General features: G+C 44.7%; 1 long non-coding RNA gene across 9 annotated transcripts; it reads right to left on the reverse strand.

Annotated features, from left to right (window-relative positions):
- Positions 1-1,005: 1,005 nt before the first annotated feature.
- LOC130140587 (uncharacterized) lies at positions 1,006-3,361 on the reverse strand. Of its 9 annotated transcripts, none has more exons than XR_008818560.1 (7): positions 3,262-3,361; positions 2,502-2,618; positions 2,360-2,383; positions 2,153-2,249; positions 1,960-2,059; positions 1,287-1,871; positions 1,006-1,219 (listed from the first exon to the last, which is right to left on the reverse strand). It is a non-coding gene; the product is annotated as an uncharacterized LOC130140587 (long non-coding RNA). The 9 variants fall into 9 exon arrangements; XR_008818559.1 differs by having other exon boundaries at positions 3,141-3,327; XR_008818561.1 differs by lacking the exon at positions 3,262-3,361 and having other exon boundaries at positions 1,287-1,512; positions 1,647-1,871; positions 2,502-3,121.
- Between the last annotated feature and the right edge of the window lie 10,633 nt (positions 3,362-13,994).

The following is a 13,994-nucleotide window of genomic DNA, read 5'->3' on the forward strand; positions in this document are numbered from 1 at the left end:
TTTCTTTTCTTTCTTCTTATTTCCGATGGCCGGCGTCCGGCCACCGGCCATGGCCGGCCTTGCCGGGCATCGCCTTCCTCCGGGCGAGGCCCGGCGAGGCCGCCGTGGCCTCGGCGAGGGCCGCCCTAGCCGGATCCGGGCGAGGCGAGCCCTCGCCGGGGCTCGCCCGCCCGGCGAGGTCGAGGTCGCTGGACGGGGCGAGCCCGGCGAGGGCTCGCCTCGCCGGCTCCGGCGAGGCCGGCCCTCGCCGAGGCCACGGCTGCCTCGCCGGATCCGGCTAGGCCGGCCCTCGCCGGATCTGGCGAGGCGAGCCCTCGCCGGGGCTCGCCCCGCCCGTGCGAGGGTCGAGGTCGCTGGGCGGTGGCGAGCCCCGGCGAGGCAGCCGTGGCCTCGGCGAGGGCCGGCCTCGCCGGATCCGGCGAGGCGACCCCTCGCCGGGGCTCGCCACGCCCGGGCGACCTCGACCCTCGCCCGGGCGGGGCGAGCCCGGCGAGGGCTCGCCTCGCCAGATCCGGAGAGGCCGGCCCTTGCTGAGGCCACGGCGGCCGCGCCGGGCCTCGCTCGAAGGAAGGCGAGGCCCGGCGAGGCCGGCCATGGCCGGTGGTCGGACGCCGGCCATCAGAAATAAGAAGAAAGAAAAGAAAAAAAAAGAAAAGAAAGGAAAAAAGAAAGAAAAGGAAAAAAAAAGAAAAGAAAGGAAAAAAGAAAGAAAAGGAAAAAAGAAAAGAAAAGAAATGCCAAATCAGCCTCCGGCGAGCCACATCAGCTTGAGAAATTAATAAAAAAATGCCACGTCGGATTTCCGGCGAAGTGGCACTTAAGTGATCGTTTTTTACAACTTTTAGCATTTAAGTGATCCGATTGAAAGTTTTGACACCAAAATGGCCTCCGTACATAAATTTTGGCACCAATGCTGCTCTCCCCCCCCCCCCCCCCCCCCCGGTAACAAGTCACACCTAGTCCAACCAAAATATCACTTGCCAATTGGTCACACTTTTTCCTAAGAAGAACAATCACCTAGAACCGCGAGGAGAATAGATAGGTGACCTTGATCTGTCCCTCCTTGACCTTCCACCTTAAGGTGAGCGCCTGGGAGAATAATCACGGCCACCTCAAAATGGTGAGCGCCTTGGGGATCTACGGTACCCATAATCATCCCGGCCACCACGATACCTACCACGGTCACCACCCCGGTCACCACCACGGTCACCACAATAGCCTGTTTGACATGCAAGAGTACAAATTTGTCTCGCCATTGTCAGAAAAATGGGAAGCAAAATCCTCACCGTGGTCCCTAGTGCTCTTCAATCCAAGATATTGCCCAGGAGTTGGAGTCCGCAGTCGCTTCCTCCGTGACTGAAATAAACAAAGCATTACCAATGGAAAGTACCCAACTAAAGAAAATAAAGCCATCATTCAAAAGGTTGGCCATCCAAATCACTTCTGCTACAAGCTCCGTTGCCAATTTCAATCACCACACAAACATGAACAAAGTACATCCTTCTAGATAGTCTATCCAAAGGACAAGAATTATTTTTAAAAAAAAAATCTCAAATTACGTGAAAGAAGTTAACAGGAATAAAAGGAAACAAAAACCACACACTTAAGATTAGTTTTCCAACAAATGGATGCCGGATATGAGATACCATATAATCCTGACTAGAAAGTTGTTGCTAATGTCCGTTGATTAGTTGAGAGTTGAAAGTGAGTGCTGAGGTTGTATGGTTGTTGCAATATAGTTGCTATGTTTAGTTGATCAGATGCTTTTGAAAAGCTGTTAAAGCCGGCCATTGATCAAGCCGTTTCACTTAAGTTGACATGGATGAACTCATCATCTTTGGTTGCTGCCAACATAGCTGACGCAAAGTCTTCTGAATGTATCCAGAAAACTCCAAGTTAAGAAGAAAGCTAGGTAATAAAAAATCTCACTACTTGCCAAGATCTGTAATATCACATTACCTTCTCAACGGTTAGCATCCTCAACAGAGTCCATGGTAACAAATGCAAATCCGCGGGAGATGCGTGTGCGAGGCTCCACCACGAGGAAGCAAGAAGCAACCTAAAATTCAAAGTCAACTCAGCACCTAATGCCAAACAGGAAAACAATGTTCACAAACATGCGAAATACGAACAGTCCAATGAAGCTACTGACCTTCCCCTCTTTCGAAAAGTGGTCTTCTAGCTCCCTTTCGGTGACCCTAGTGGACAAACCGGTCACATAAAGCGTATTTCCAGGATTGTTGTCATCCCTGAATATAAATTTCACAAAAGTGGATAAGTGAAAGTGGCAGCAAAAGACAGACTAAAGCAAGCAAGATCATCGTCAAAAGAATATACGGAATGAAGTGCTAACACTAACCTGCCATGACTTCTGGATCTTGATCTGGATCAGAATATACCGGCATACCACACAAACAGAAAACCAGACTTCAGTCTATTAATGGACCAGTGAGCAGAAACTCATAACACCATAAACTAATAAATTCAAACCCTTCAAATACCTGCCACGGCTCCTGGACCGTGACCTCGGCTGGTGCTTGGACCAGGACGGGGACCTAGACCTGGATCTGGACCTAGACCTTGACTGCTCTCTCCAAGGTGAGGGGGATCTTGAATACCTAATTAACATGCGAATATGGAGTCAACATTTCAAAGCAAGCAAATATGTATTGCTCCCATGTTGTGGATCGAATCATTATTTGCCCAAACCACGACAAATGCACATTGCCCTAGTAGCAAAAAAGATATTACCACTATAAGGTCCTACTCCTCATTATTAATATATGATGGAAGCAAGACTAAATAGAGCAAACACACGCATTTTTTCCAGACTAGTTGGTGTTTAAATCGCTAGAGATATAACCTGCTTTTGATGAGATGGGCTTGCCTTAACACATTTCAAGTCATCTAGGGACTGAAGCATTAACAGGAAGACCAGACACCTGAATTTTATCATTCAAACAATGAACTCTAGCAACTTAAACACCATGTAAACACGAAAAGGCCAATAAAGCCACACATGCTAATTTCTCGACGCGGACATCGACACGAAGTCGCATCCCACAGTCGCCCTTGCCCGAGCATCAGTTCACAAACGAAATACATAATCTACCCATTCCCTCGTTCGCGCAATTCCTGACCTAGATCATGCTAATTGGATGCCGCTTTTGCGAGCACGAAGCGAGCACGGCGCCATCAAGGCATTAAATTCGTCGGCAAAACAAAGAACGAAAACAAAAATCGGAAGGATCGAAGGCCTACTTCTTGCAAGGAGAATCCGCCTGCAAAGAATCAAAAAAAAGAAAAGCAAAAGCCACTCAGTCACTCGCAGATCCCACATACAAGATCGAGAAAACACACAAAGAGAAAGGCTTACTCAAACTGGTACGCGTGTGACAATTTTACCCTGAAACTTTTTTTTACCACAAAAAACCCCAAACCGGTACACTTGTGACAATTTTACCCATCTGGCCACTTTTGGCCGGCTGGTGATGACGTGGACGCTGGCCAGCGGCCGGCTGGCGATGACGTGGACGCCGGCCGGCCGGCTGATGTGGCAATATTTTAATTTTTTTCGATTTTTTTTTTTGACTTTTTTTTCTCTCTTTCTTTTTTTGTTTTTCCTATCTTCTTCTCCGGTCGCCGAGGCTGAGGCCAGCGAGTTCCACCTCACCGACCATGGGCGAGGCTGGCCCTTGCCGGCACTGGCGAGGTCGAGCCTCGCCGTCGCCGGGCGAGGTTGAGCTCGCCCGGTCATGGTGAGGCTCGACCTCACCCACATGGCGGGGCTGCTCCGTTGTTGCCGTCGCCATCGACCCGAAACAAGAACTGCCCAGGAACAGCCCCTAGAGGCTCCTCAAGGAGCTCGCGGAGCGCAAGCGCGCGACCTCGCCGAAGAAGAAGGTGCCCCCAAAGCGGTTCATATTGAAGCCACCTCTAGACGACAAGAAGCTGGCCGACAGGTTCTTGAACAACCCCAGCTATCCCTCAAGTCGTTCCCACTGCTGAGCTCCTGCCTGCCCTCCTCCAAGCTGAACAATGCCGATAGGACTTGGATCGATGAGTACCTGCCGAAGGCGAAGCAGGCTCTCGAGTACCCGTTGGAGCCATCCGACAGGTTCAGGGACGACAACCCGGCCATGGGCGAGGTTGAGCTCGCCAAGCGACGATGAGGTTGAGCTCGCCAAGCGACGATGAGGCTCGCCCTCGCCAATGCCGGCGAGGGCTAGCCTCACCCATGGCAGAGCGAGGTCGAGGCTCGACCGCGCCGTCGGTGGACGAGGTCAAGCCTCGCCCAGTGACGGCGAGGGCCAGCCTCGCCCATGGCCGGCAAGGTCTCGCGGGGCATGAACCTTTGGCCGGTCGCCGGTCCGGCGATCGGAGAAGAAGATAGGAAAAACAAAAAAAGAAAGAGAGAAAAAAATCGAAAAAAAAATATTAAACTATTGTCACGTCAGCCGGCCGGCATCCACGTCATCGCCGGCCGACCAAAAGTGGCCAGATGGGTAAAATTATCATAAGTGTACCAGTTTTGGGTTTTTTATGGTCAAAAAAAAGTTTCGGGGTAAAATTGTTATACGCGTACCAGTTTTGATTTTTGGTGATATTAACCCTAAATTTTTACACTTTTCTTATCAAAAAATAACATCAAAGCGTTTTTACTTGCAAAGCAAAAGGATCATATTGATAGTCTAGCAACTTCCTTTCTTTTCTTTTTTTCGATAACTGCAACACAACCTTAGAGACCTGGCTATCGAAAGTTTTATGAAACACCTCTCAATTCTCACAAACTGGTCAAATACAAGTCTATAACATATATATGTAGATAATTTCGCTCCACAATAATTTACATACGATATGTAAGATTTGAATTAGTGACCTTCGATCCTTAAATTGAAAATTTTGCCCACGCGCCCAACAAATTATGGCAACTCGAAAAGGTTACAATTGAGCAACTTCCAAATGTAAAAAAGCCAGAAAAGCTAGCATTAATGGAATGATAAAAGCTGCATTAATTGAGAGCCAAGAATGTTAGTGACTTGTAAACAGGGTCTCATGCCCTTCCCTTAGAGATAATGATACAAACGGTCATTAAATTTTGACCTAATATGCAATTTGGTTCCTGAACTTTTAATTTGTTCAATGTAGTCTCTGAACTTCAACCTTATGGTCTTTAAACTTTAATTTATTCAATGTGGCCCATGAACTTTTGGTACATGTTCAATGTAATTCCAAAACTATATGAAAATTGGACTTGTTAAAATGAGTCATAAACTCATTTCTTAACTCATATATCAGTAAATAAGTCATAAATGAGTTAGTTATATTCACTAAATGAGTTATAAATTGGTATAAACATATATGGATGTTAAATGGGTCGTAAATGGGTTTACAACTTATTTAAATTCAAATCATGTCTCTCGCCTTCACTCAATCTCGAGCTCACTCACTTCGCACTTTCATTTCAGTTTGGGCATGAATTTTCCTAGATTGAGCTAAATATGGAAGTGTTTTAGTAATATGGGTCGGGTCGGTATGTGTTGAGTATGGGTTGGGTCGGGTCGGGTATGGGTTATTAGATTTTCATTACACGAAAATAGATCAAAACGGGTTAAATAGATCTATTTGAGTTGGACCATTTTCGCCCCGATCCGACCCATCCGTTTGACGGGTCTACTAAAAATGTTCAATGTAGTCCTTGAACTTAAATTAATGGAATGACTACATTGAATATGAAAGCATGTACCAAAAATTCAAGGACGATATTGAACAAATTAAAAATTCAGAGATTACATTACACATTAGATTAAAGTTCAGGGACTATATTAAACAAATTAAAAGTTCATGAACCAAATTGCATATTGGGCCAAAGTTCAAAAACTATTTATATTATTTTCCCCTTCCCTTATAAGGGCACGCTTCAATCATAAATATTTTTCAGACAAAAATAAAATCATAAATATTTGAGGCCAAAGGATAATATTGCGTGACAAGACACATACAAAACCCGACCTCAATAGCTAGTCGTGACTCATGAGCTGGGTCTCTTCCCCTATCTCGTGCTAAAGCTCTTTTTCTTGGACAAAATTTGATCCGATGGTCAAATCGAACAATACCTTGTTGAAACACACAAATGCTAACACGGACATAACTTAACTAAATAAAAAAAATACTAAATAGTATATGGGATACGTTTATTGTGAATTTCCGCCAAAATAGAAGCGATCTATGTAAGAAAGATAAAAGCATCATACACTCTTTATTTCGACGACGATACAAAGACACAACACAATGGTACAAATCTAAATGCATTTGGTTGATAACTCATTGACCCAAAGCTCCTTCACTCTTCACACGAATTGTTAGGGAAAAGTATTAGAAAAATCCTAAATCTATTGCATTTGTACCAATTTAATCATAAACTTTTTGACCTAGTATCAATTCAGTCCTTCCGCCTGATTTTGGTCGGATATTACTGACATGGTCACCGGCTGGCGTACGTAGCACCGTCAGCGCTGACCTGGATAACTTTTAATAATATTTTAATATTTTTTCAAATTATTTATTAATTTTTAAAATTTAATTTTTTTTTCTTCTCTTTCTTCTTCCTCCAGCCAGTCGCCGAACCTCGACGACCGGCCAGAGGCCAATGCTGGCTCGCCTAGGGGTGAGCATGGCTCGGCTGGGCGATTCCCACCATGGAATCATGAACTGCCCATTAAGGACCGGTTCCGAAAATTTGAAACGGGGAATCGCCTATTGATTCCATAGATCCACCGAGAATCGAACCGTCGGTCCAATTCGATTTCCGGGTAGGTCCATGGAACCGGTTCCACCAAGTTTCATGCAAATGGAAGTGACCGAGAGCGAGGAAGGGAGGCGATGAATGGCCGCGGAGGCGTGGCTGTGAGTTGATAGGAGTTGAGAGTCGAGACCGTGAGTCAATGGACGATGAGCTTAAGAGTTGAGATTGTGAATGAGAGATAAAAAGACAACTCAAACAAAGTGAGAGTGAGATGAACGAGTACTTAGTTGACGGACATTGAGCTTTAAATTAGGGATTTTAGGGTTTTCATTTTTTCTTAAAATGTTTTTTTTTTTGGTTGGAAATTTTTCTTAAAAATTATATATATATATATATATATATATATATATATATATATATATATATATTACTGTTTCAGTCCGGGTGGGCGGGCGGGCGGTTTCACGCCTAGAACCGAGAACCGGACTGGTATCCACTGAAACCGCTGGTACTAGTCCGATTCGATTCCGGGCGGTTCCCGGTTCCTTTGCACACCCCTAGGCTCGCTGGCCACTCATTTTCGTGAACGGAGACGTATTTACTTTCTCCTTGTTATAATATTATTTACCAAATAAGAAACATTTAAAATAAATTACGTAAGCTATTTAAAATAATTCACATACTTGGCGGTGGAACTGGTGTAACAACAGTGAATCCTCATTTGCGGTTCAACCAAGGCTCTCGCAGAGTCTTCCAAATCCCGACCACTCGTCCATGCGAGTGGACTTTCATCGTTCGTGATCTCTTCGGTCACCTTTCGGACGCGAGATTGGCGGGTGCTTTCGGCCTCGGCGTTAGCAAATGGAGCCACAGCACCAGGGAGAGTTGCATACATTGCCTCAAAGCCTCTTCCATCAAGAAGAACGCGCGGAATGCTGAAAGAGAGTGGCCTGTGATTTGTTCCATCGAGACCCATGCATCTGCTGGGCCCACGAGGAAGGCAAAAGCACCCGTTCGTCTCCGCTGCAACGTGGAAAGCGATCAGATTCTACTTCAATAGGAGGGCGTACAAAGGCATCCGGAACAGAGACTCGTATGACTATACGTACCTGTTGGAACGTTGCAGAAGCAGCTCGTGCCTCAAAAGGATACACGCCCAGATCGTAATCGGGGGATTTGAGCAGAACCCATTTCTCGCAGCGAAGCTGGTTGGGGCCTATGGCGACCGCGGTGCGCCGAACATGGGCGACGCGCGTAAGGTGTTCGATAAATTGTCGGACAGAGATGTTTTCTTGTGGAATGTGATGATCCGGGGTTATGTGAACTCCGGTCCTTTCGCACACTGGTTTGCTTGCTCTCGCTGTGGCTTAACCTTTGATAAGGAAAAGAGGAGGATATGTTTCCTGATTACTAGCGAGAGATATCGTTACTATGATGTTTACTCAGGAACGACCTCAAACTTTGAGCATTAATTATTAAATCCAGCTCATTGATATCAGCAATGAGCAATCCATTTGAATTTATTGGACTCATAAATGGAAGATTTACGGTCTATATAATTAGTATTCATGGAGAGATGGTCACGGGAATCATGTGAGAACTCCCAGTTTCCTCGCGTTCTTCTGTCAGTCAAACAAACCGTACACATCGAAGCAAGCCTAGCGGATGCAATGATGATGACCCCGAGACGATGATCAATTTGTTTGAGCATTTGATACTTGATAGAACTGTAATGATGGAGTGAAATTCTAATTTAGACCAGAATCACGAGAGACTCCAGTTATCAGAGCAGTAGGATTATAGCGAGACCCTTTCATTGTTAATCGTGGTCCAATCTTTCTTTGATGTTTCCGAAAGATAAGTTACCATTTCTTTTTTTTTTTACCCGAACTCCGAGGTCAAACGTCTCGACTTTTTCTAAAGGAGTGAGGAAAATCATGTGGAGGATTCAAATAAGTTTCAGATTATCCTGAAGTCCATCTAAAATTTTGTCGCGCCTTTTTATAATTAATATCGTAGTTCTTGTTTGTTATATGTAGGGTTCTCGGTGAGGTTTTAGGACGCGTGAAATTCAATTCATTTGGAACTAGGTTGATTGTCACGATGGGGACAAGTTAGGGACCTCTTAAAGGGGGAATCCCTTTGTTTGGAACTGGTCCAAGCGAGTATTTCCCTCCTTGCCATCTCAGTCCCTTGCGCATATTTCGCTTCTTAAGTGCCGATTATAATCATCCCGGTAGATAATAAAACTAAATGTAAAATCCACGCGATGGCCCTGTAATGGGCGGTGGTACTGTAGTCCACAGTCCACGTGTCCTCCTTTAAAGGGTCAAACTCACCCTTTGATTCTTTTCCTTGGAGGCCTTTAAACTCGATAAGCTATTAGCCCTAATTATTTTAGGAAAAATTCCAATTAAGGACCCAAAGTGGGTCTCTTTTATCAAAAAAGGACCCCAAGTAGATGGTATCTCAATTAAGGACCCAAAGTGCCAAACCAGTCTCAAATGAGGATCTCAACTCGCCGGCCGGCCAAATGTTCACCGGCCGGTGAGCGTAAGACATTTCCGGCATTGGAGCAGGGGCAATTTTGTCTTTTTCTTTTTTTTTCCTTTCTTTTTTTTCCTTTTTCCTTTTTTCTTTTTCTCTCTTCCCTCTTGTGGTCATCGCCGGCGACGTCCGCAGGCCCTCAGCCCGATGCCGGCGACTGCCCTCCCCGGTGATGGCCACAAAAGGGAAGAGAGACAAAGAAAAAAGGAAAAAGGAAAAAAAAGAAAGGAAAAGAAAAGAAAAAGTCAAAATTGCCCATGTTCCGGCGCTGGAAATGTCTTACGCTTGCGGGCCGGCGAACATTTAGCCGGCCGCCGAGTTGAGGTACTTATTTGAGATTGGTTTGGCACTTTGGGTCCTTAATTAAGACATCATCTACTTGGGGTCCTTTTTTAAGAAAAGAAGCCCACTTTGGCTCTTTAATTGGAATTTTTTCATTATTTTATTCTAAGCAGACACCCTCTTTTAATATATTTTGTTCATTTCCTTTATGGAATAAGTGCACTACAAGTCCTAAAACTTGTTACAAAAGTGCATTTGAGTTTTAAAACTTACAAAAAGTTTATTTGAGTCCTAAAACTTGTCAAAATGGTTCATTTGAGTCCTAAAGTTAACACCGTTAGAATTACTAATGTAAAACCCTGACGTATCATTTTTAATTATTTTTCTTGAGACACGTGGCGCCACGTCAGTAAAAATAAAAATAGAAAAAGCTGTAAAAAAACAAAAAAAAAAAAAACAAAACCGGCGGTGGCCGCCGCCACAGCCACCGGGAAGGACCGGCGGAGGTCGTCTGGGCCTTCCCAAAGCCCGGCGACCATCGCCGGCCCTAGCCGAGTCCCCGGCGAGGGTCGGCGACCCTCGCTCAGATCTGGGGCGAGGGTCGCGCCCTCCCCCAGATCGAGGGTCGTCGGCCCTCCCCGGGGTCTCGCCGGGGCCGGCGAGGGTCGCCGGACTTTGGGAAGGCCCGGGCGACCTCCGCCGGCCCGTGCGAGTCCCCGGCGAGGGTCGGCGACCCTCGCCGGGACTCGCATGGGGCCGGTGGAGGTCGCCTGGGCCTTCCCGACCCTCCCCCGGATCGAGGGTCGCCGGTCGTCGCCGGGGACTCGCCTGGGGCGGCGAGGGTCGCCGGGCTTCGGGAATGCCCGTGCGACCTCCGCCGGCCCCGGCGAGTCCCGGCGACGGCCGGCGACCCTCGATCTGGGAGGGCGTGACCTCGCCCCGGATCCGAGCGAGGGTCGCCGGCCTCGCCGGGCCGGCGAGGGTCGCCGGTGGCCGCCGGGCTTAGCCACCGCCGGTTCCGTTTTTTTTTTTTTCCTTTTTTTGGTTTTTTTACAGCTTTTTCTATTTTTATTTTTATTTTTGCTAACGTGGCGCCACGTGTCTCAAGAAAAATAATTAAAAATGACACGTCAGCGTTTTCCGTTAGTAAATCTAACGGTGTTAACTTTAGGACTCAAATGAACCATTTTGATAAGTTTTAGGACTCAAATGAACTTTTTGCAATTTTTAGAACTCAAATGCACTTTTGTGAAGTTTTAGGACTTGTGGTGCACTTGTCCCTTCCTTTATCGTTTGGGCCAGCAGAGCGGAAAAATCGGACCGAACCCACCGACCAGTCCCTAAAGTACTGTTAAACGAACAGTACCCATAGGATCCTCTCCCCAGACATTAAAACTTTGCCTGAAAAAAAAGACAAGGAACCAACGAATGGAGGCCATTAACTTCAGCGGACAGACCTAGTTGGTCCTCCTGTCCACATATTTTTGTGTGTTTTCTCCCCTGCTGAACTCGTATTGGATTTCTGCAAAGGTTAATCACTTGTGAAGTAGGCTGGCAATGTATCAGCATGTGCGTTGATATTTACCGATAGAACAGGAGTGGATTGGAGTTTGCTGCCTGAATTATTTGTTGTTTAACGGGTTTTTCTAATGTTTGTTCATCAGTTCTCTTTTTGCTTCGTGCTATGTAATGATTCTCAGCTTGGTGGAGGCTGGTTATTATTTTCCATTGGGTGTTTGGAAATGGGGCTCTGCATAATTATGCCTGCTTTTTTGGTTTTGCATGCTATACGGTACGATCATATATGTTGGACGCAATTCCTTCTTAGTAATTGAACGAGTCAGCAATGCGATCAATTGCTTGCTTGCTTGCATGGGACTTTAACATGTGCCATTTGAACCTTACATGTCAATGCTGTTGTTTATACATGAGCAGGCCGTTGCCAATCTTGTGACGTATGATATTGCGTTGGAGCTTGGAAAGAAGGTGATATGTCAAAGGTGCTTTCTGATTTCTTGTGGTGCCCTTTCTTGTTTTTACATTCTTTCTTGTTTTCATATCATACTGGGTTCTGGAGATTGTCGTTTACTCCCTGAGTTAATATTAGTTAAAACTAAATCAAAACTTTTCCCGGTGGTGGCTTGCCCCTAAGATGTTCCGATCCAGGTTTTGAAAAAGCAGACTGAGCTCCACCTTTGCTCTGTCTAGGAATTAAACATTGTTTGAGCATGAAGAGATGTTTGGCATGGAAAGCATGTGATATGAACCCTTATTTCTTATGAGTTGTAAACATGGACGAATTTTTTCTTACTCTCTCGGTACTTTCCATACAGATGCTGATCGACTAATCTGCTATATGAAGTGGCTTCTTCTCTTCATATCTTAAATTATTATATTGGATACTTCCTATATTGTTGTCTTCTTTGGTAGCTAACTGCAATTGCTGCTCCTGGAATGGATTTCTGATACATGCAGGAATTGCAAAACCTGTAATGGATGGCAGGCACTGAGGTGTACCATGTGCAAAGGATCAGGAAAAGTACACTATCAAGTGAATCACTACAGCTTGACGAGGTACGTATGGTCTTAATGTCACTCTATAAGTGGCAACCCTTATGTCTGTTGACAATTGACTGCATTCCTTTCATCACATGAAGTGATGATGCTGTTATTGCTGGTTAAAAGGTTGTCAAATTGACTGGAAAATACTAACCTCTAATGACCATGACCACGCGTTACCCTTTTTATTGTTTGTTCTCCAACAATTTTTTGAGGAATCGCATTCCTGCCCATTTTTCTTTTGCATTAAAGTTTATTACTGAGAGTCTCGTAGTGGCATTTTGTATGATATTTTGCCTGCCTGATGTGGGCATTATGATAACAAGTTCCTGTATCATGTTAGAGTGTGCACTTAATATATTTTTTTTATGCTTCAACTGAGGACCATTTTAAGAAATTACCTATCTTCTGAAACCTGAAATATATGGAGAGAGTATTTAGTTATCTCCAGAAAATATGCTGCATCTAACTTTCCTTGGATCTATTGGTCAGGCTTAGAACTTGCAAATATGTGCTTAGAAGATGGTAGTACCGCTCTACAATATAATGAAGTTTGGTAGGGATCGCATACCATGAAGAAAATAAAAAAATAATTTCACCGTTCCTTTAATATCAAGAAAATTTGTGTGCTGAGGATGTCTCTTTTATGTGATCAGATGTTTTCTGGTTCAACTTGCATGACCTTATTTGCTTGTCTGGTTATTGCTAGCACAGAGTTGTATGATTTCAATTTTCCTGTTAAAAAAGATACTTCTGTAAGTGCGTCTTTTCTTGTTTCTCTGTGTGCCAATTTTCCTGTATACTGCTCAATATCCAGAGCGCGATTGCTGATAGTGTCTTGGATGCACGATGGCAATATAGATGGCGTCGGGAAAAGGTTTGTTGACTTTGACAATTATTTCTGGTAGTGACTTCATGGGTTTGAGTTCAAGCTGACGGGAAGATGCTATTAATTTAAGCTCATCCATTCCCGAGTTCCCCCTTTAGTGAATGCTTTAATCTCATTTATTTGATAAAAAATTTACTCTCTTACCACCACGCATCCATTGGATTCACACAGAATCATTTATTTTGATTTGTAGCTGAATCAGATGTTGCGAGAGAAGGTGCACCCTTACCTTCAAGACATTCATGCAAGGAGCATATGATGGGTTTTCCTGGCTGGCTTCACGTGGTAATGCATGGATGAACGTACTGACTTCTCCGGCTTGTATTAACGTGAGCTACTGCGGACGTAACCGTTTGAAACAGGAAATAGCTTGGTACATCTAGCTTGTTAATACCCATCCCACTGTCGAGCTAGTTCTTGCTGTTGTTTTCATTGGTTGGCCTCTGCCAATAATCGGTATTCAAGATCTGGGTTGAACCTTGAATTTTCTTTTCCTGTAATTTCCTGATATTTACCATCTTTAAGAGATTAGGCAGAAAGATTTACTATTATTAGTTCTCCTTTCGATTTAAGGACGTCGAAATGATTGAAAGACCTCATCATGCCTGCTGTGGGGGGCATTTGATCATTGAAAGAGTCCGTGCAGCCTTCCAACTCCAAACTCACACCACCCATCCAACCATTGACAAAACAGTCATACCATCAATCCCGAATGTAAACCCTAATTATACATGATGTGATTATAGGATTGAAGTTAGGCACTGAACTTTTCATTAAATCAGTGTCATATAATTGAGCATGCAGACACTATAATGCATTAATCGACACATCCAAGCAGGTTGGGTCATTAACGGGTAAGTTCAACTTCAAAGGAAATCAGTAGGTTCAAGAATCACTCCGGCAACAGGAAAAGATTTACATGAAATAACGAAAAGGAAAATGAGTCCACCATCATGATGACCATCGTAGATA

Source organism: Syzygium oleosum, unplaced genomic scaffold (genome assembly GCF_021117445.2).
Source record: "Syzygium oleosum isolate NSW1041296 unplaced genomic scaffold, Sole_v2.1 Sole_v2.20, whole genome shotgun sequence".
In the NCBI taxonomy this organism is placed as follows: domain Eukaryota; kingdom Viridiplantae; phylum Streptophyta; class Magnoliopsida; order Myrtales; family Myrtaceae; genus Syzygium; species Syzygium oleosum.